Source organism: Pogoniulus pusillus, chromosome 34 (genome assembly GCF_015220805.1).
Source record: "Pogoniulus pusillus isolate bPogPus1 chromosome 34, bPogPus1.pri, whole genome shotgun sequence".
Taxonomy (NCBI): domain Eukaryota; kingdom Metazoa; phylum Chordata; class Aves; order Piciformes; family Lybiidae; genus Pogoniulus; species Pogoniulus pusillus.
The window spans coordinates 6146660-6170466 of record NC_087297.1 but is presented as its reverse complement, the minus strand read 5'-3'; the positions used below and the strand labels follow the sequence as shown (position 1 = coordinate 6170466).

The following is a 23807-nucleotide window of genomic DNA, read 5'->3' as shown; positions in this document are numbered from 1 at the left end:
AATCACTCTCTCTGCCAACAACTTCCTCCTAACATCCAGCCTAGACCTCCCCCAGCACAACCTGAGACTGTGTCTCCTTGTTCTGTTGCTGCTTGCCTGGCAGAAGAGACCAACCTCACCTGGCTACAACCTCCCTTCAGGTAGTTGTAGACAGCAATGAGGTCAGCCCTGAGCCTTCTCTTCTGCAGGCTGCACACCCCCAGCTCCCTCAGCCTCTCCTCACAGGGCTGTGCTCCAGGCCTTTCACCAGCTTCATTGCCCTTCTCTGGACACGTTCCGGTACCTCAGCATCTCTCTTGAATTGAAGAGCCCAGAATTGGACACAGTACTCAAGGTGTGACCTGACCTAGAATATGTCTACTGGCATTTGATTATCATAAATGTTTTTGTTTGTTTCTTTTCTTTCATATTACAGAAGTACAATAATGCAGAACATGGAGCAACACCACAAAAAAAACCCTTGTAATACCTCCAGTGAAAAAACTCTGGAGCATGTTGCCAAAGAAAGCAAAAGTAGAGAAGAACAATGAGAGGAAAACATAGGTCAGAGACAAATCTGTGAGGAGTTCCATCAGTGTGTGAAAAATGCACATTATGTCTAACATAAGGAAGAAGGCATAAATGCCTGTGATAGGGGAACACATGAAAGATGTAGGTCTCAGAGTTTCTGGCTTTTACTATTTGCTGCTTCGAAAAGAGAAAATGTAATTAAATCAAGTTTCATCTTGTAGAGAAGATAAGGCACTTGAAGTGATCACATAGTGTGGGAGGTGTTGACAAGTGCTATCTACACGAGTGCCACTGGGAGAACTCGTATTGCTATTTGATTTGGGCAGTGATAGGGAAACATAATTTTCTTCATTACTATTCAGGCTAAGGCAGAATATTAAGTACCAACCAAAAGTAATTATTACAATTGTTTAAAACAATCAAGGGCTGCCTTCTGATTACCCAAACCTATTTTCTGTTGTTTGTTACATGAGGAGGTCGAGAAGAAAGTAACCTCTTATGTTGCAACGTTGTCATGTGTTGATGTGCAAAGGCAGAAGCCAAGGACCAGACACAATGTGTGTAAATGACAAACATCTAATTTGTATTGACAGTTATCACAACTATTCACACAAACTGAACAATGCCACAGACAGGTGTGCAATTAGCCACACTCAATAACCAATTTGTTTCCAGCATGAAGAGTGCATTTGCCAGGTGCAACAACGCATCTGAACAGTTTAGTAGTTTTCAGGTGTTTCCATGGTCTTAATCTCCAACATAGAGAAGAAAGAAGCAAAACAAGTGCCAGAGGTACATTTCTAAAGCTGTTGTTTTCTTCTGTCTGTACGTCAGCTAGAGGAAAGTTGGACAAGGTGACCTTTGAGGGTCTCTGGCAACCCAATCTGTGAAAGTTGATTAGGAGGAAGTTGTTGGCAGAGAGAGTGATTGGCATTGGAATGGGCTGCCCAGGGAGGTGTCCTTGGAAGTGTTGAAGAAAAGCCTGGATGAGGCACTTAGTGCCATGGTCTGGTTGATTGGTTAGGGCTGGGTGTTAGGTTGGACTGAATGATCTCAGAGGTCTCTTCCAACCTGGTTGATTCTATGATCTTCTCTCTTCATCTAAAATAGATCTAAGTAAAATCCTGAAAACAGTAAATCTTCTTTCTTGCACTTGACAGTCATCAAATTCCAGACACATATAGTTTTCCTCTTACAGTGGAAACAACATGCAATTAGGCTATGCCCAGAGTAATTATTTCAAAGAATTCAAAGTGATGATGGATTTTTTTTTCTTCTGAAAGCACTGTGTGTAGAATAAAATCAACCAGGTTGGAAGAGACCTCCAAGATCATCCAGTCCAACCTAACACCCAGCCCTTTCCAGCCAACCAGACCATGGCACTAAGTGCCTCATCCAGGCTTTGCTTGTACACTTCCAGTGACGACAACTCCACCACCTCCCTGGGCAGCCTATAATGCCAATCACTCTCTCTGCCAACAACTTCCTCCTAACATCCAGCCTGGACCTGCCCTGGCACAACTTGAGACTGTGTCCCCTTGTTCTGTTGCTGGTGCGGCAGTAATAATGAGGATGTGAAAGAAACCACTGCAAACAAAGAAAAAGAAGTGGGAGAAGCTGGTTGGAAGCCACTCTCCTATCACACAGCAGGGCTTTTGCCTCTGGCTGTGATCCAGGGCAAAGGGCCGAAGGCAGCGAATGCTTTGGCCGGGGCCACGCCAGCTCCCTGACGAGTCACCGCGTCGCTCTGCGAGCAGGCGTGACATCTCCTCCAAAATCAGCCTTGGCCTCACCCTGCCTGACAGCAACTCTCTGCCCAAGCGAGGAGTAGCTAAGTCAACTTCTAAACTCAGTACCAAGCCCACTTTTAATTGGCAAGTTAATCGTGTGAAAATGCTGACTGAACATCACTCCTAAGTCCCAGCCTTTTAGTTAAGCACATTTGTAGGTGGGGCATCTATAAGAACAAGAAGGCCCTAGGACAAGTTGGAAACTAAGCTCTGGCAGCCACACTGTCCCCAGATTACAGCTCATGGCAGATGTTCACCAGAGCTACATAAACTTTGCCAAGCTCTATACAGCCTTGTAAATCCCGTGAAATATAAAATCTTTGCCTTTTAAACAGAGCTGGGGCAATTGGGCTTTCCCTCAGGATTTGCATGTTGAATCCACCTTTGTGCTTTCCATCATATTTTGCACATCTTTCTAGGACTGCAATTAGGTTGTATTAAAATCCAAATTACAAGTAAGAATAAAATGCTGAATTCTGAGTAATTTCAAACTAAAATCTCCAGTCAATAAACCACATTCCCCTTATCTTCCCATGCAGGTCACGGAGAGGTCTTTGAAGTCAATGGTGCTACAATCCTCTAAAAGTGTTATTGGCCCAATTCTTATTTAAAATCCAGTTTTATGACATTCCATTCATTTCCATGAAATTTGCTCCTCATTAGCAAAGTGAGATTAGAATCAAATCTGATGAGGTTTGCTGCAGGTCAGATAAGAGTGAAAAAGTATCTCAGGGCTTTTTTGTCTTTGGAAACAAGTCTCCTAAATCATGTTGGTGCTTGCAAAACTAACAGAAATGGTAATTAAACAACAGTTGTTGTTTTGCCTTAATTTCACTTGTTTGGTAAAGTGTGACTTGTAAGAGGCTTAAATCCTCCACAGCCTTTGTAAGATTACACAGGGAGGTGGTGGAGTCCCCATCTCTGGAAGTGTTCAAGAAAAGGCTGGCTGGGGCACTTAATGCCATGGTCTAGTTGACTGGATAGGGCTGGGTGCTAGGTTGGACTGAATGAGCTTGGAGGTCTCTTCCAACCTGGTTGATTTTATGATTAATTGTACCAAATGAAACCACAGTTGGGTCTGTTCCCTCTCTGTGATAGCAGCCAATAATGGATGCAGGGAAGTCTAAATTTGCCAGGCACATTGCTAGCGAGCTCACACAGCCTACAGCACTCCTTGGTACGGCATTCTCCCCAGGAAATGGTGTGACATGCTTGTTCCTTACAGCAGGGAGCAAAGCAAGAGTAATCACATTGAAATTTTGTGGAGTTATACAAAGGTATACAACCAGCATTGGTAGGTGTATGTGGTTTTTTCTCTGTAGACCAAGGCAAAACACTTGATTTCAATATCTTCCTGTTGTGGTGGTGGATGAGTGAGGTGGGTGTTGGTCTCTTGTCTCCAGTAAGAAGTGATAGAATGTAGGTAGTAGCCTTCCAGTATCTAAATGAGGCTACAGGAGGGACTATTTACAAGGTCTGGTAATGACAGGACAAGGAGTAATGGGTTTAAACTGGCAGAGGGGAGATTTAGACTGGATGTTAGGAAGAAGTTCTTTCCAGTGAGGGTGGTGAAACACTGGAATAGGTTGCCCAGGGAGGTTGTGGCTGCTGCCTCCCTGGAGGTGTTCAAGGCCAGGTTAGATGAGGCCTTGAGCTATGCTGGGCTAGGGGAAGGTGTTCCTGCCCACGCTGAGGCGGTTGGACCTTTAAGGTCCCTTCCAACCTAAACCACTCTATGAATCTACAAATCTGACCTCCATCAATTATTATTTAGTATTCACCCATAATAGCTTCCAAAAAAATCACCCATTGCCATTCATATTAAAAATATACACTACAGTGATAGAATTATTACATTTTGCACTTTCTTTATAGTGAGGGTGGTGAGACACTGGCACAGGTTGCCCAGGGAGGTTGTGGCTGCTCCCTCCCTGGAGGTGTTCAAGGCCAGGTTGGATGAGGTTCAAATTGCATCTGAAAATATGGCATTTAACTCATTGTCATAGTAACACAGGCAGAGAAGGTGGCAGATAAATGGTAATTGTAGTTCACTCTGTTTGCACTTACTACAATTCCACTTCTTACAATCATAGTATCAACCAGATTGGAACACACCTCCAAGATCATCCAGTCCAACCTAGCACCCAGCCCTTTCCAGTCAACCAGACCATGGATGGCACTAAGTGCCTCATCCAGGCTTTGCTTGAACACCTCCCGGGATGGTTACTCCACCACCTCCCTGGGCAGCCCATTCCAATGCCAATCACTCTCTCTGCCAACAACTTCCTCCTAACATCCAGCCTAGACCTCCCCTGCCACAGCTTGAGACTGTGTCCCCTTGTTCTGTTGATCTTATTGTTAAAAGATGTATCTTAGAGGTCTTTTCCAATCAAAATGATTCTGTGGTGAGGTTCAAATGACCTTTGAAAACAGAACATTTTTATGACAATAGGTCTTTAATTCACAGTCACAGTAACACAGTTAGGCAAAGATGGTCATAGCTTTGGAAAGATAAATGGTAATTATAATTAATTCTGCTTGCACTTAAGTTTTAATTCCACTTCTTATTGCTAAAAGAAGTATCATAAATATTCATAGTACCAGTAATGCTTATGTTCCAATCATAACTGTCATTGTAAACTTTAAAAGCTGCTTGCTTTCAAATGAGAGCACTGAGAAAGAATTTGAGACGCATCCATTATCCACCGAGAAGACACAGGATCATTTACTGTCCACACAGCACCCTGGGTGCAGAGCACGTGGATTGTGCTTTGCAAATACAAATCTAGACAAGGTTCCTGCCCTGAGGAATTTGGAGCCTATTCTGAACAAGTGCAACACTGACAATTTAAGGATTAGGCACAGGAATAGATCCAAAGAGACGGAGGAGGTCAGGAAGGTTAGCTGGATGAGGTGGGATTTAAGAAGAGATTTTAAAGCTCTCTCAATTCAGAGGTAGAGCAAATTTGTTCCAGGAGGAAATGCTGTCACTCAAAACTTCAAAATCTTGTTCAGAGAGTTCTGAATATTGAAGAGGTTTGGAGAGGCCACTGACCTTCAGAAAACACAGGAGATGAGGACTGATGCACGTGTAAGCAGTTCATATCTAAAGGTGATGATTTCCTGTGACCTAAATTTCTGTCCTTTTGTTCACAACTAGGCTGCAAATTAGCACCTGAGATTATAGCTTTTGCCTTGCTACATACTAGCAAGGATTGCATGGTTAGAGTTCTAATTTGCCCTAATCCAACCATTTCTATTTGCAGCCTGATGGCTAAATTGATGAAAAACCACATTTTTCCAGAAGCAAAAGATTTAAAATTGCAGAGTAGTCCTGAACTAGCTCTTCCCTCAAGAAACATGCACTGGGGCTTGCAGACTCCATCACCCTTGTCTTAGCTCCTTTATTCTGTGGATTCATTCACAGTCCCTGCTTAGAATCAACCAGACCTTGGCACTAAGTGCTTCAACCAGGCTTTTCTTGAACACCTCCAGGGACAGCGACTCAGCCACCTCTTTGGGCAGCCCATTCCAATACCAATCACTCTCTCTAGCAAGAACTTCCTCCTAACATCCAGCCTAGACCTCCCCAGGCACAACTTGAGACTATGTCTCCTTGTTCTGTCCCTGGGAGAAGAGCCCAATCCCTACCTGGCTACAACATCCTTTCAGGTGGTTGTAGAGAGCAATGAAGTCTGCCCTGAGCCTCCTCTTCTGCAGGCTGCACACCCCCAGCTCCCTCAGCCTCTCTTCACAGGGCTGTGCTCCAGGCCCCTCACCAGCTTCGTTGCCCTTCTCTGGACACGTTCTAGTACCTCAACTTCTCTCCTGAATTAGAAGTAGTAAGAGTAAGCTGTGTCTGGTGGCCAGGATGGTACACTGCAGTGACTGAGGGAGCTGGGACTGTTAGTTTGAAAAGAGGAGGCTGAGAGATCTCATTGCTGTCTACAACTACCTGAATGGACATTGTGGAGAAGCTGCTGCTGGTCTCTTCTTACAGGTAACCGGAGACAGAACAAGAGGGAATGGCCTCAAGCTGAGGCTGGTGAAGTTTAGATTGGACACTTGGAAAAAGTTTTTCATGGAGAGAATCATCAGGGACTGGAATGAGCTGCCCAAGGAGGTGGTGGAGTCACCCACCCTGGATGTGTTCAAGGGTGGTTTGGATGTGGTGCTTAGGGATATGGTTTAAGGTGAACCTTGTAGAGTAGGGTTCTAGGTTGGACTTGTTGCTCCTGAGGGGCTTTGCCAACCTGCATGTTTTTGTGTTCCTGTGTAGAGAACATGGCTCTCCACAGGGCCACGTGATGCTTCAGCTGTGGGCTGGGGTTTGTCACAGAAGATAGCTGAGCAGCTCGGACATGAGACTCTACAAAGCTGCACGTGCTCCCAAGGCCACCCAGCTGTGACACGCAGAGCCATGCACTGCCTGCTGTAGCACCTCACATCGTTACGAAACACATAAACCTCTGCTAGCTTCTGCTGCATCTATAAATCACTTCACCTCACAACAGCCTGCCGACCACAATTCCTGGGGTTTGTGTCATGACACTTAGGGTTTTGCTTTAGAGTTGTGTTTTAGAGCTCTGTTTTACAACCCTGGCTCCATTAAATAAATCCATGACCAAAACATCTACACCTGTAATTTTTCTGGTTATAGTTTTCCTACCTTCTGAGCATTTGTAATTGATCTTGAGTTCTACTTTTCTTTTTGAAGACAACCTGCAAGATACTTGCAGTAGGAGCAATAAACATGTCAAATGAGCTAGTGCCAAAAGGGTTGTGTAACAGCAGAAAGAGGAAGTCCAACTTGCTGCTTGGACAGGACCATTCCACTTTTTTAGGGCTTTTATTAGCAAACTAATTTTTATATGATGAATTGAGTCATTTAGGTGATTTTTAAAGCTGTACAGAGATGTTTAGAAAGGAAATCCTCCAGTTAAAAGAAATATTGAGCTATAGTAATCAACCTCCTGAAATTTATTTTGCTAGAAAATAGAATTATAAATTTGTTATGGTTGGAAAAGACCTCTGATATTATCAAGTGCAACCATCAACATAATGGCACCATGGCCACTAAACCAGGCCCTGGAGCACCCACACATTTCTTGAACACTTGCAAGGATGGTGACTCCATCACCAGCCTGTCCTAATCTCTGACCACTCTGGCAGGAAATAAAGTTTTCCTGATCTCCAACATAAACCTCTCCTGGCACAACTTCAGGACATTTCTTCTCATCCTATCACCTGATATCAGTGACAAGAGACCAACCCCCACTTCACTCCAACCTCTTTTCAGGGAGCTGTAGATAGTAATGAGGTTTCCCCTCAGCCTCCTCTTCTTGAGACTGAACAACCCCAGGCCTCTCAGCTATTCCCTCTAAGACTTGTTCTTCAGACCCTTCACCAGCTTCATTGCCCTTCCCTGGACATGTTCCAGCACCTCAATGTCTTTCTCATAGTGACAGCCCCAAAATTAAACCCAGCACTTAAGACTATGTAAATCACAGGCTCACAGGATGTCAGGGGTTGGAAGGGACACAAAGAGCTCATCCAGTCCAACCCTCCTGCCACAGCAGGACCATACAATCTAGCTCAGGTCACACAGGAACACATCCAGACAGGCCTTGAAAGTCTCCAGAGAAGGAGACTTCACAACCTCTCTGAGGAGCCTGTTCCAGTGCTCTGTGACCCTTACAGTCAAGAAGTTCCCCCTTGTGTTGAGGTGGAACCTCCTGTGCTGCAGCTTGAATATTCTCATATATGAGAAGCAGAATAAATACGTGCAGAAGCACATACATCTGATGTGAATGGGTTATACTGGCAAGTGGTATGAAGGGAATGCAGTGCTGTATATTGGAACAGATTATGAGATAGACACACAGTCTTTGACTTTCAGCATTTGATTGCTTTCTTTGGAAACTTTGAAGGAACTATGAAATAACTGTAAATTGTAACTGGACATCCATAAAAAGCTTAACCCTTACAAAAAGTTGCCATGACTGAAGTGCAGACAGTGTCATGAAAGCAAGTAGGAACCTGTGCAATTACTCATTTTAACACAGCTGTCTTCAAAAGATCACAGACAAAAAGGATACACAACAAAATTCCACGAAACCAGAAGAAGAAGAGTAAAAACTACAAAGACACTTTATACATTGCACTTCTCTGGTGCCACTCAGATGACAATCAGAGAGCTGTGATTTCAGCTGTATAATTAAAGAGATTTGTTGATTGCTCTAGTTTGGTATTCTTGTGAAAAATAAACCAACAAAGGAATAATTTGAGGAGACCAACAGCTCACCACCCACTCTCCATAATTCAGAGGATACACAAAGACATTCATTCAATGTCTTTACTCCACACCTGAGCCAGTCAAAGGAAGGAAACAACCTAGTGAGCATCTGCACTTCTCACAATATGCTGTGTTTGGGGGAGGTGGAGTGGAGTTATTAATTATTATTAATTCAAATTATTATTAACTATTATTATTATTTAACCTGATTTCAAAGGAATTGTATTAGCATTTCAAACCACGACTAGGGAAAAAAAAAACAAAACAAAAGAACCAAAACTAAAGGGATGAAAAGTGAAAAAGCAGCGTATGGAAAAATGCAGGATTCGATTAATGGCTCTGGAAATGAAGACAAACTTTACCCACATTGCCAAATGACAGGTATGGTCTCTTCCCCTAAGCAAAAGAAAACAAGCCAAGGCAGCCCCAGATCATCACCCTGTGAACAGATGCCTCAAAGACAGGGCTAAGGAGGAGTGAGCACAGCTGCTGCATGCACCCCAGTTCTGCTAAGTGGCCTTAAACATCGGTGCTGTGCTCTGACCCAGCCTGCATCTCTCCCTTGAGAACTGAAGCCATTTCTGCAAGTCTGTAGCAGAAAAGGAAGAGCCAGTGGACTAACAGATCACTCTGCCATTGACAAAGTAGCCATAAAAGCAAGTAATCAAGCATTAACTACAGTTAGTTTAACTCCACAAGCTGTTTTTAAAACAGAGTTAAAAGGGCTCAAACCTTTTCCCCATTTAAGCAATTAGTAAAAATGAAAACCACCAATGGAAGCGTCACCTTCTACGCTGAGCTCAGCCCCCATGCCCAGAAACACATTTGTCTGCACAGTCAGTTTCTCCTAGTCACTTTTTAAACTCATCCTGGACTCTTATTTCAGACTTAGGTATAAATAATAAGCTTCATGTGGTCCTGCAAAGACTCTCAATTACCCATGGCTGGCTGTGGGACTGTTTGACAATGGCTATGTACCCAGTCTTCACAGCTGGGTGTGCTAGTTTGAAGCTAGCTGGAATATTTTGGTGAGAAGAATTAGATGATGGCTGTGAAAAGAAAACAATGGTGGTGTCTACTTCACTCATAGGCTTGCTGAGATGTATAAAAACAAGAACATAAACTTAAATAACAGAGTTGCTCTCTGGCTCTGGCCGCATGCACTTCTCTCCCCAACCTGCTGCCTGTAACTAACCCTTCTGCTTTCTAACCCTCCTGGATGATTCTCCAAACTCACCTTGAACATAAGGCAAAGTCTGGGATAAGGTAGAGGAGTGGAAAGGAGGTAGAAGGGTGGTTGGGAGCTCCTCCTGGAGACTGGTTTCTGGGAGGGCTGCTGTGTTCCCATATTACCTTTTAAAGTTGTATAATTCTATAGCTGTATAGATTGTAAACACCTGCTTGTATATTCTGCTAAGCTGTAAACATAAAGCTTCACTCCTTAATTTCCAGCTCAGCTGAGTCTAGTCTGGGTGACTTTACAAGAGTGGGGGGGCAGATAACACCCAAACCATCACACTGGGGTCCATCCTCACAGGGCTGGACAAGCCCACAGCACTGGACTCCCTTGAGTAAACCAAAAGCCTGAGCACAGTGAGCATCCCTTCCCAAGACTTTCCCATATATTCCTGCTGCTCCTCTCTGGCTTTTCCACGCTGAGCCTTTTTTTTAAAGCACACTGAATAAGCAGGGAGAGAGATGCACAATTTGCATTACAGTGACTTGGGGAACAGGGACAATTGCTGCAGGGGAAAGCCAGGAGATGGCATTACTTTTTGTCACCTCTTCCCTGGCTCATTAGAGGGGAGTTCGATGCCTGTCAAAATAAGGATCTCAGGGTGGATTTCCATGGGAGTTGGGGGCAGGCAGCACAAGGTTTGAGCCATTCCTCATCCAGCCTGTATTTGTGCCTGGCATTGCCCTCACCTAGGCACAAGACCTTGCACTTGGCCTTGTTGAACTCCATGAGGCTGGCTTGGACCCATCTCTCAAGCCTGTCCATATGCCTCTGGATGAAGCTGGCATTATTATTGGTAGCACATAGCAGTATTTATTGACAGTGAGTAGGTCAAGGTAGATCCTACTGCTCTGTGACTAAAATTGGGTCTGTGAGAGGTAGCTGAAGTAAGCAAGTGTCATTGTTCTTGCTTTGTCTGTTCCTCTTAGTAGAGCTACAGGAGAGTTTGCAGACTTCATATTTGAAGCCATACAGCAGCTTACTAATGATTTTCCTGAACTTTGATATGAAATACAAAGATCAAAAGCTCTGAAGCATTAAACACAATTAGGAAATACTACAACAGATGAAATTTCTTCACAAATCTGAAATATCTGATCAAATATGTGTGTACTGCTATTACCATTTCAAAATCTGATCTTGCAGAAGTGAGAGGCAAGGCAAGCTTCTGTAGAGTGACTACACCTACAATGAATAATCCAATTGCAAGAGCACGTGAGTCATGTGAAGATTTCACCTGACTGCCTGTTCCTTGGAATGGAGGCTTCAGGACATGCACTGCTGCCCAGGGACAGGTGTGGCTGCTGCCTTCAACTTTTACAAAAGCAAAGTATTGATGTGGTCTGATTTAATTAATGAGCTTGGTTATAACTAAATTGGACCATTGGGACAAAATTCCTTTGGGGGAATGGTACAGGATTGTGTTGGGAGATATGACAAGAGCTTTCCCCAACAGCTTATTGGAGCTGTAAGACATCTCACTGATTGATGTGGCACCATTACTCTGGGCTGGTACACAGCTCTGGTCCTGCACTAAGGAAGGTAGCTGGGGACAGAATGACTGCAGAAATGGCATCCTAGTTTTGCATAGAAAGGAAAAAAGTCACATCTGCCATTATGCAGAAGGAGCACTTGATTACTCCTCCTGATGAAGATGGCCAAACTCTTCCTGACTTCACAGAGAACATCAATAAACTTCATGAGCAGTGTTTCAAAGAGAGTGTGAATGGCATTTTCTCAGGGGACAGGGTAAATGTGTGTGGCTCTCTCTCGTGTCTGGAATCACCATGCCCCCCAAACTGTTAGCCTAAACACTTTAAAAAGGGTATGTATACTTCCCTAATTAACACCTTATTTTCAACCAACTGTATAAGTAGAAGAATGTTATAAAAAGCAAAAGTATAATCTGACTTCAGTTTCTAAACTCCAGTGCTTCAACTAAACACAATGCAGACATGGGTTTGTAGGGCAGAAAGAGATAACTTTCTCATTACAAATTTTCCCATTTATCCTTAGATAAAAGGAAGTTCTAAGTTTTATGCTGGGCAGTGACCTGGTTACATTAAAACTGCCAGTTTGATTTGCAATACTCAGATGCTCTGACAGTTTTCCAGAAAGCAAGCTCTGGCCTAGGCAGTAAAGCAGGTAGGTTACTGATCTATTACAGTATTACATTGCAAGTGTACCAGTTGCCTGGTTTTGAATTGAAAATCTATTATCACCTGTAAATTCTTGCCTGGAATCTCTAGTTTACAAGTGCCTGTAGCATGGCAGATACCCAGAAACCTCTTCATGCATTCAGATTTCTCAAACAGTGAAAGAGAAATACAAACATGTCCAGAGAAGGGTGGTGAAGCTGGTGAGGGGCCTGAAGCACAGCCCTGTGAAGAGAGGCTGAGGGAGCTAGGAGTGTGCAGCCTGCAGAAGAGGAGGCTTGGAGCAGACCTCACTGCTGCCTACAACTACCTGAAGGGAGGCTGTAGCCAGGTGGGGTTGGGCTCTTCTTCCAGGCAACCAGGGACAGAACAAGAGGACACAGTCTCAAGCTGTGCTGTGGGAGGTCTAGGCTGGGTGTTAGGAGGAAGTTGTTGGCAGAGAGAGTGATTGGCATTGGAATGGGCTGCCCAGGGAGGTGGTGGAGTCACTGTCCCTGGATGTGTTCAAGCAAAACTTGGATGGAGCACTTAGTGCCATGATCTAGTTGGTTGGACAGGGCTGGATGCTAGGTTGGACTGGATGATCTTGGAAGTCTCTTCCAACCTAGCTGATTTTATGATACTGTGGTACTATGAAAGAAGGAGACAGCCTGGAGTTGCATATGCCTAATTTCAAAGCACATCCGAATATTTCTCGTGCCTTAACTTGGTTTTAGTCATCCAAACTTGAAGTACAAATGTTTTCAAAATTCCTCAGTCCCCCTGTGACTTTCAGGTACTTTGGTTGTGTGTTCCAAAACCCCATTTTCTCATCACTACTCATCACCAGGTGCTGATGAGACAGGCAGACGTTTCAGCACGGATCCTCTCTGTCACTAGGCACATGCTCTGCCAATACCTTATGCAGCTTTGTAGGTTATGCAACAGAGGAATGTTTGTTAAGCATATTTAAATCATCTTTTTGAATTCCCTACCCAAAAAATTGTTCTAATTTTGAAAATGTTTAATGATGTACATAACTACTAGTAATCTCAGTGACTTCCACTTCAGCTTGTGAAGATATGCTTCCAAAGCTAGAGGACATGAGTGTGCTTCAATTTAAATTACATTAATATTCATAGCATATAATATACCCAAAGTATACACTATAGTGTGGACTATGCATGAGCTGCATGTGTGCAGGCTTGCAGCCTATGTCAAACATCAATAACAAACTTATTTCCATACCATAAGGCTGGTTCCTTGCAAGGAACAGCTCCAACTTGCTGGGATTCTTGTAACTATTCACTTGGCACTGGAACAAACTTTCAAAGCCAGAAGGTAGCATGTGGACTGTAGCTTCATATAGCATGTCCAAGCATCTAACTGCAGACTGTAGCTTCATATAGCATGTCCAAGCATCTAACTGCAGACTGTAGCTTCATACAGCATGTCCAAGCATCTAACTGCAGACTGTAGCTTCATACAGCATGTCCAAGCATCTAACTGCAGACTGTAGCTTCATACAGCATGTCCAAGCATCTAACTGCAGACTGTAGCTTCATACAGCATGTCCAGGCATCTAACTGCAGACTGTAGCTTCATACAGCATGTCCAGGCATCTAACTGCAGACTGTAGCTTCATACAGCATGTCCAAGCATCTAACTGCAGACTGTAGCTTCATACAGCATGTCCAAGCATCTAACTGCAGACTGTAGCTTCATAATAGCCAACACAAAGCATAACTTTTCACTTTAGGTTTTCTACCTAAAGTCTTCACTCCTGCCTTTCAACAACCACCCCACAGAATGCTGAAGAAATCTCAGTTCTCCAAAACTTGGAAACACCTTTTGAACTTGGACACCTCTATAAACAGATTCACAGATTGCACTGGGTTGGAAGGGACCATCAAAGGTCATCTTGTCCAGCCCCACTGCAGTAAATAGAAATACCTTCAACTAGATGAGGCTGCCCAGGGTTGCAGTGAGTCTGATTTCGAATGCCTCCAGGGACAGGGCCTCATCCACCTCTCTGGGCAGCCCAATTCAGTATTTCACCATCCTCATTGTGCAGAACTTCCTTCTAATTGCCAACCTAAATCTACCCTACTCCAATTTCAAATCATTGCCCCCCATCCTATCACTACAAGCCCTTCTATATTAGAGGGAGTATTGTCCCCCCACAGCCTTCCAGTAAGCTCCCTTCAGACATTGAAACACAGCTCAAAGCTCTCCCCAGAGCTTTCTCCAGGCTAAACAGCCTCAGATTTTTCAGCCTATCTTTATAAGAGTGGTGCTCCAGCCCTCTGACCACCTTAGTGATCCTCCTCCAGACCTGCTCCAATAGGTTTATGTCACTATTGCGTTGGGGGTCCCAGGGCTGAATACATTGCCCCAGGTGAGATATCACCAGATCACAATAGGGTGTCAGAATCACCCCTCTTGACCTGCTGGCCACTATTCTTTGGTGCACCTCTTAAAATTGAACACCTCTATAAACACTTTTTACACTTTATATCTAAAAAACCCCACCTTCTTTCCTCTTACAAAGATTTTTGTTTAATTCTATGAAGAGTTCAAGGACATAAATACTAGCTAAAAAAAAGTACTGTAAAAATGGGTCCTTGGTGGAAACTCAGTTGTTGGGCACATTTTCTTAAAAGAAAAAAATATATTAGAAATGGGCTTTTTGCTGAGTGTATACAAAAGTATAACTCTAAATCACCTTCACAATACCAGTTTATTTACACTGCAATTGAAAACCCCTAACAGGAAGAAAGCAGCCATCAACCTTTGGGGGCAGACTGACTTAAATCAAGTACAGCACCAGCAGCTCGGGTTGTTAGAGTAAAACGTAAGCTACTGCACTGCAATTTCATCTTGGCTCTAGAGAAGTTTTAGGAGTTTGGGTACATGACTCTCATGCAAAGGCATCGACCTACCACAGACTTTAAGGTCATAAGGAACCATTGCCTCACAGAGGCCAAGCTCTGCAACCTGCATCAAGCCCATAACTGCTATTTGAAATATGTAAGTGCCAAATAACCCACAAATTAGAAGTGCAGAAGGTGCTGGCTATTAGGACTAGAGCACTGTGAGTGCTTTAACCACTAAGCTGCTTCTCAATTCCTTACCATACCGATTCCTAAACCAGCAGGGCTCAACCTCAATAGAGAAGGTGACTCCACCCCAATTAACCTCAGATTTAGGACAGCTGCAGAGGAAATTAAAAAAATATGGCCTTAATCCTATAAGGCTGGGCAAGGCACTGGTTGAGGATCCCCTGCTACTATTTTAGTTCAGCACACGCCTCCGTTTCCTGCTGCGGGCACTATGTGCAGTCAGCTCTGCTCAGGTCTCCCTCAGAGCAGTGAATGTGCCTGCTCCCATGTGCAGCTTGGCATGGTGGGCTTGGGCTCCTTCAGAAAAGAACAAACTCAGACTTCTTCTGTCTAATTCATTCATTCTGCCAAATTAGTGCTTTTGAAGTTCTTTGTCTTTAGGAATGTTAGACAGTCTCACAGGATGTCAGGGGTTGGAAGGGACACAAAAAGCTCATCCAGTCCAACCCCCCTGCCACAGCAGGACCATACAATCTAGCTCAGGTCATACAGGAACACATCCAGATAGGCCTTGAAAGGCTTCAGAGTAGGAGACTCCACAACCTCTCTGGGCAGCCTGTGCCAGGGCTCTGTGACCCTCACAGTAAAGAAGTTCCCTCTTGTGTTGAGGTGCAACCTCCTGTGCTGCAGCTTCCATCCATTGCTCCTTGTCTTATCCCAGGAAGCAAGTGAGCAGAGCTTGTCCCCCAGCTCCTGATCCCCAGTCCTCAGATACTTACAAACATATATTAGATCCCCTCTCAGCCTTCTCTTCTCCTGACTAAGCAGCCCCAGGTCCCTCAGCCTCTCCTCATCAGGCAGTGCTGCAGTCCCCTAATCATCCTCATAGTCCTCTGCTGGACCCTCTCCAGCAGATCCCTGTCCCTCTTAAACTAGGGAGCTCAAAACTGAAGGCAGTACTGAAGATGAGGTCTCATCAGGGCAGAGTAGAGGGGAAGGAGAACTTCCTTTGAACTGCTGGACACACTCTTCTTAGAGAATCATAGAATCAACAAGGTTGAAAGAGACCCCTAAGATCATCCAGTCCAACCTAGCACCCAGCCCTAGCCAATCAACCAGACCATGGCACTAAGTGCCTCAACCAGGCTTTTCTTGAACACCTCCAGAGATGGCAAATCCACCAACTCCCATTCCAATGGCAAATCACACTCTCTGGGAAGAACTTCTTCCCAACATCCAGCCTATATCTCCTCCAGCACAACTTGAGACTGTGTCCCCTTGTTCTGTTGGTGGTTGCCTGGGAGAAGAGACCAACCCCACCTGGCTACAGCCTCCCTTCAGGTAGATGTAGACAGCAATGAAGTCACCTCTGAGCCTCCTCTTCTCCAGGCTCAACAATTCCCAGCTCCTGCAGCCTCTCCTCATAGGAATCATGTTCAAGGCCTCTCACAAGCTTTGTCACCCTTCTCTGGACACGTTCCAGTATCTCAACACCTCTCTTGATTTGAGGAGCCCAGAACTGGACACAGTACTCAAGGTCTGGCCACTTCCATACTTGTGCTAGATGGACTGTTCTCAATACAGACCAGGATGCTTTTGGCCTTCTTGGCCACCTGCACACACTGCTGGCTCATGTTCAACAGGCTGTCAGCCAGCACTCCCAGGTCCTTAGAATGATAGCAACACCTGTCAGAATTCAATCACTTTCATTCCATAACACATAAACACTACTGTGGTGGGTTGAAATTACCACCAAAATATAATCACCAGACTAGCTTAGAAGGTTTGGAAACAAAATGAAGACCTTTTCACAAGGAAGCCAAAACACAATGGACATGTACAAACTAAAAAGTACAACGTATACATACAAAGTAATGCTGCCAGGTCTCCTCGGGACAGATGAAAAGATGCAGAGGAAAGCCCTGCCATGCCAGCAGCCTCCTGTCTGTGCCAGGGCTCATTTACCTTGAATAAAGCAGCAGCAGCCATGGACACGCACAAGGGCAGAGCAGTGCAGCAGCAAAGGATAGGCAGCCAGCACCTATGGGTGATGTTGGAACAGCCACTAACTCTCCCTATCTAACCGGGGGGCCACCAGGCCCCCCGGCCTTTGTCCCCTTCACCATTCACCCGGCGTGCCCCACAGACACTCACCAGCGCGGATGGGAGGAGGATCCCTCTGCCCACTTGGGCACAGCTCAGGGCTGCTGCCTCTCCTGGAGTGGCTTAAAAAGGGCAGTGGGCAGGGAGGTCCAAGTGGTCACACCTGGGGTGGGAGGAGACTCCAAAATAGCACAGGTGTTCTGGGTTGGGGGGATAAGGGAAGAAAATGGAGCAGGTGGGGTGGAAAAGGGGCAGATATGGCCTTCCAGTGTGATCTGCTATAGGTGAGCCTGCTCTGTCGGGGGTGGGGGGTTGGACTAGGTGATCTTTTAAGGTCTCTTCCAGCCCCTAACATTCTGTGATTCTGTGAAAATATATTTCATAGATTCATAGAATCAACAAATCAACCAGGTTGGAAGAGACCTCCAGGATCATCCAGTCCAACCTAGCACCCAGCCCTATCCAGTCAACTAGACCACAGCACTAAGTGCCTCATCCAGGCTTTTCTTGAAGACCTCCAGGGACAGTGCCTCCACCACCTCCCTGGGCAGCCCATTCCAATGCCAGTCACTTTCTCTGTCAACAACTTCCTCCTAACATCCAGCTTAGACCTCCCCTGACACAACTTCACACTGTGTCCCCTTCTTCTATTGCTGGTTGCCTGGGAGAAGAGGCCACCCCCCACCTGGCTACAATGTCTCTTCAGGTAGTTGTAGACAGCAATGAGGTCACCCCTGAGCCTCCTCTTATCTAGACTACACAACCCCAGCTCCCTCAGCCTCTCCTCATAGGGTTTGTGTTCCAGGCCCCTCACCAGCTTTGCCACCCTTCTCTGGACATGTTCCAGCACCTCAACATCTCTCTTGAATTGTGGGACACAGTACTCAAGGTGTGGCCTGAGCAGTGCTGAGCACAGGGGCAGAATAACCTCCCTTGTCCTACTGGCCACACTGTTCCTGATGCAGGCCAGGATGCCATTGGCTCTCTTGCCCACCTGGGCACACTGCTGGCTCCAACCACCACATCCCCTACCAGGCCCTCTCTATTTGTGAGCAGCAGGTCAAGCAGGGCTGCCCCTGGTAGGCTCACGTAACAGCTGGTATAAGAAGTTGTCTTCCACACATTCCAGAAACCTTCTAGACTGTTTCTTCTCTGCAGTGTTTAAGTCCCAGCAGATGTCTGGTAGGTTAAAGTCGCCCACCAGAACAAGGGCAGGTGATCTTGAGGCAGCCTCCAGTTGTTTAAAGAGTAATAAATGAACCTCTTCTTCCTGGTTGGGTGGTCTGTAACAGACTCCAACCAGGATATCGGGCTTGCTGGCCTTCGCCTTAGTTCTCACTCATAATGACTCAACTTGATCATCCTCGATTTCTACCCCCATGACATCCAGAGCATTCCTAATATACAGAGCCACTCCCCCACCTCTTCTCCCTTGCCTGTCTCTCCTGAAGAGTCTGTAGCCATTGATTACACCACTCCAATCATGTGAGCCATCCCACCACGTTTCAGTGATGGTGACAATATCATAGTTTTCCTTCAGCACCAAAGCTTCCAGCTCCTCTTGTTTGTTACCCATACTGCGTGCATTAGTGTACATGCACTTCAGCTGGGCTGCTGCTTTTACCTCTAGCTCTAGCCTACCATCCTCAATTTCCTTTGATTTATCTCTAGTGCTGTCATGTTTAACCCCCTCCCCCTTCCACTCTAGTTTCTTAATACACCCCAAGATCCCATTTGTCTTCTTGGCCACAAGGGCACATTTGTGTCTCATGGATGTTCTCCACCAGCACTCCCAGGTCTCTCTCCACAGGGCTGCTCTCCAGCAGATCACCATGTTCATAGTTCATAGTTCCACATGAATGGTTCAAACACTCTTTTATCTCTGAAATGGGACTTAAAATCAGTTCCTTGTGAAAAATAAAGCTGTACATCACCTTTAAAAGCTCAAGTGTGACTTCAGAAGGTGTATGCCCCTCGAAATTTATTGCACAGCCAGCAACTTTTAGCTATGGGTTGTTCTGAATGTTTTGAATTTGTGACTGAGTGTTCAGTAACAATAATTCATCATTTTGTTTTCAGAAAACATTGACTATCAGAAGCCATGCTGGCTTTTAAAACTATTATTCTTCTTCTATTCACTATAAATAGAAAGGTCTCCTAAGGGGATGCAAAAGTAATAACTTAGCAATCACAGGAGTTAATTTCAAGACACTAATAATTTCAGAATATTAAAGGTAAGTCACTTATAGACATAAACAAAAGGTAACTGGAGAAAGTTGATGCTGAATTGCCTATTAATGACATAAAAAGTAAATGAGAAGTCTGCATTCTGTGCTGAAGGATTACAGAGAAGCTTATATACTTTTTCTCATTACTCCATTAATCATGAAATCCTGCAGCACACACATTTCTGTGCAGGCACAGCCCTTAACACCATAATTGCAACATAAACTACTTAAAAGTTAATAGACAGCAGAAAAAAAAAACCAGTAATATTGACTTCTCTTTTGGGGGAAAAGACTTTCCAAACATATTTAATCTGCTTTATTATTCTACTGACAGCATAAATATCCTGCTTGAATATTAAACATTTCCAAACAAATCTATGCAAATAGTTATGCTTCTGAAGAGTGATTTTTTTTTCTGCAAAAATAGAATTTATATATTTTGTCACCATGGGGAAATTTGTTTGAAATCATTGTGCCAATGGAAAGCTCTTCAGTGATGGAGAGCTGACAAGAAGGAGGCTGATGAAGAGAGAGCAGTTGAAAGGCAAGTGGATGTGGTGTATCTGATGTGAATGCTTAATTAGTGTAGTTTCTATTCAATCTCAGGTTTTAACTACTCCCTTTTTATATATATGCTAACACACACACATATATATATATGCAAATTTTCCTTTCATTGCATCTTTTGACACTTAAATATATCTATAGATACATTATAGATCTAGATCTGTATCTATATATAGATATCGATATCACAGAATCATAGAACCAGTCAGGGTTGGAAGGGACCACAAGGATCATCTAGTTCCAAGCCCATGGTCAGGGACACCCTAGCCTAGATGAGGCTGGCCAGAGCCTCATCCAGCCTGGCCTTAAACATCTCCAGGGATGGGGCCTCAATCACCTCCCTGGGCAACCCATTCCAGGCTCTCACCACTCTCATGCTCAACAACTTCCTCCTCACATCCAGGCCTTTCACCAGCTTTGTCGCCCTTCTCTGGACACTTCCCAGTATCTCAACATCTCTCTTAAATTGAGGAGCCCAGAACTGGACACAGCACTCAAGGTGTGGCCTGACCAGCGCTGAATACAGCATCAGAATAACCTCCCTTGTCCTGCTGGCCACACTGTTCCTGATCCAGGCCAGGATGCCATTAGCTCTCCTACCCACCTGGGCACACTGCTGGCTCATCTTCAGCTACTATCTACCAGCACCTCCAGGTCCCTCTCTGCCTGGCTGCTCTCAGCCACTCTGTCCCCAGCTTGTAGCACTACTTGGGGTTATTGTGGCCACAGTTTAGAATCCTGCACTTGGCCTTGTTAAATGAAGTGGTATGCACTGAGACAGGTTTGTTTATTCTCTCCACTCTTCATAACTTCAGAAGCAAAAATCTCAACTGCTTTGCTCTTATTTTTCTTAGCACCATCACTTGATCACTTTGTTGACGCTGACCAGTAAGGATTTGTCTGAGGTACCTACATGACTGCCCTGGCAAAGAGCCAAGTACATTATGGGTGTTTGGGAGCTTCCCACAAATATTCTAGCTGCACCTTGAAGGAAGGACTTAACGGGTCATGGTAGGTAATCACTCAGTTGAAATCATTCATTACTGGAAATGTGGCAGCCCTCAGAGATCTGCTTTTGTCACATTATTTTGCATTGCAGGATGTCTGCTCTAAATGCTACTTCTAGATGCTGTTACACCAGTCCTGGAAGCTGCTCCTTTTTTTTTGTGAAGGACTGCTCTACCACCAGATCACATCAGTCAGCCCTGAAAACAGGGAAACTTGGCAGCTCTGCTTTCTTAGTGCTAGCTCTCAAGACTGTTAGTGGTGTAGAGTGTGTTTACATGCAGGCAGGATCTCCTGAAAGCAGTTGGTGCTGTTCTTGCACCACAGCTAATGTTTGTCTCCATTGCCACCAGCTGTGCTGGCCCTCCATGGCTTCCCCAGGGTGCCTCTGAAGTGAGAGAATATCTCCCAGCCCCTCTTTTGCACCCGTGCAAAGACTGGACATATTTCACATACACAGAAATTACTAGTTCAGGATAAAAAAACCCAACAGACCAAACCCCAAAACATCTTCAACCACAACACTTAAGAAGTAGATTTTCAACCATACCAAGTGCTTTGCTGTTTTAGCTATAACCACTGCCCACATTCAAATGCAATTGCTCACACTGCTTTGAGGTTCCACTGCAGAATCTCACAGCTGGGTGAGGTTCAGCTTTCTTACCAAACTGGCATGACTGAGCTTGCCTTGCTGAACTCATCAGAAAAGATATCACTTGCTGCAACTTTCCCAGCTTGGTTCAGAACATCTCTTCCCCACTCAAACGTATTTGTGCCCAGCAGATCCCAGTGTTTTACAGTTGTAGATTTTAGAACTTGTTTGAATAAATGATACTGAGCACTTAAAAGAAAAAAATCTTGTTAAGGTGTTCTGCTGTTAAAGAGTGGAATCTTCCTGTGTGGTATAGCACATTCAGAAAGAAGGTAAGCTTACAGGAGCCACCAATATGCTCCCCAATTCTTGTGCGAGGAGAGTTTGAGTTTCCCTTGCACCCATACACCTGAGGTATGTGGAGAATTTGGTGCTGCAACACGTTCACATGAAGATCAAGTAAAAAACATGGGCAAACCCACTGAGTTTCATGTCTTTTGAGTTTAGTGTTGGGGTTTTTGGGATGTTTTTGTGGTTGTTTTTTTACCTAGACAAATTCCCCAGGAGATCTGCACATACCTGATCAAGGCACAGACCCTTGAATTTGCCTTCTGTAGACAAGCCAACAAGTCTAACCTGAACTTTGTTTTCCTCAGGGTTTACTTGCCTGCTTACAGACTGGAAACTACTCAAATCTAAATCAGTCAGGCTGTTGAATAATGCACAACCATTGTGTTGGCCTAATTCTTTGGTGCCCCGTTAGCTACCAGAGCATTTCCATTCACTCCTCACTTCCCATGAGGAAAAAAAGGCAATTGCTGCCATGAAGCCAGGAGTTTTATACCAGCTGAGAACAGCAGTGCTGAGGGAGAAAACTGGACCTCCCCATCCCAGTTACAGCAAAACTCCTGGAGGCTTTATTAAACACACACAGGAGAAGAGTGCTGAGAGCTTTTTGAGCTGTACCACCAACACTAAGCTGTCTCGATTTTTCCTTGTTTGGAGGGCAAAAGGGCCATGAGTTTTAGTATGGAGTTGTTCCCCACTTCTCCTTACTGGCCATGCACAGTTTCTCCTGGAGCCTCTTTCCAGCCTGTGAAAACCACTGCTGAAATGGGGAGAGGTGCTGGCTGCTGGGTGAGGTGAGGCACTCCTGCCTGCCCTGGGGCTGAGACTCCATCAGCCAAACACTCCCTGCTCAGGGAACGGCAGCTCATCAGTAAGGAAAGAAGGCAAGAACAATCATTTAGAAGATCTAAGCTACTCCTCTACCTTCCATTTCACCTTTTTTTTCTTTTTTTCCCCTGATTTTTTTTTGGGGGAGGGAGAGGCACCCCTTGGCATTCTTCCTCTTGTTTTCCTATATGTTTTTGTGAATCATGCCCCTAGGTTATGCTGTGGCATTTCTTGAAGTAGTAACGATTTCATTTCCAGCACTGAAAAGAAAATGTTGGGCCATTTTTTAAACTGGCTTTTCAATGCAGCATTGTTTTAATTTGGTTCATTCTTTCTGCTTCCTAATTACTTTCATGTTTCCATTTTCTTATTTATTTATTCATGCACTTAACTAATTTTACTTCTTGCCCTATCTCATTGCCTTCTTCCCTCTACTCATTCATTCCTTTTCTCTCCTTTCTGAATTTCTTTTCCATCTGTCCATTCAGTTCTTCCCTCACTTGCTCTGTTATTCATTATCCCTCCTTTAATTTCTCCATAGTTATTTTCATCAGAGCTTTCAGGTAGTGTCCTGTATGGATTCCTTGGCCTTTCCATCCCTGGGGATGGGAAGGGAGAGGACTGGGAGGAGAGAAAATGAGGAAGGAGGGTGACTTGAACACGCTGTTGTTCTACAGGAAAAAAAAAATGCTATCTTTGCAAGGTCTGTAAACAGTTTGACTGACTCACTCTACACCATACTGAGTAGCAACCTCCTTCCCTAGGCTAATGAGAGCCTCGGAGGGATGGTGGTTCCCTGAAGAATGAAAACATGAAAGAGGACTTCCCCAAAGCCATTGGGTGGAGCACAAAGGATGTGGAAAGACTGGAGGGCTGGAGAGCAAAGATGATGATAGATAAAGGGGAGGAATTCAAGCACCCTGAATATCAACAATTGAATAAGTTGACATTATGAATGTTTTGGCCTCCACTGACCATCAGCTGGTGAGGCTGGTGGAGTCTACTGTTTGGTTACCAAGTCTGAATAAGCCCAATGCTATTAATTCTAGAACCAATGCCAGTTTCAAAGTATTTAGTGATGATTTAAATGATCCATGAATTAACTGA

General features: G+C 44.6%; 1 long non-coding RNA gene across 1 annotated transcript in view; it reads right to left on the bottom strand.

Annotated features, from left to right (window-relative positions):
- LOC135189883 (uncharacterized) overlaps positions 1-17239 on the bottom strand; it is a 47388-nt gene extending 30149 nt beyond the window's left edge. Inside the window, exon 1 of the long non-coding RNA XR_010308348.1 lies at positions 17184-17239. This is a non-coding gene — a long non-coding RNA (uncharacterized LOC135189883). The remainder of the gene's footprint in view (positions 1-17183) is intronic.
- Between the last annotated feature and the right edge of the window lie 6568 nt (positions 17240-23807).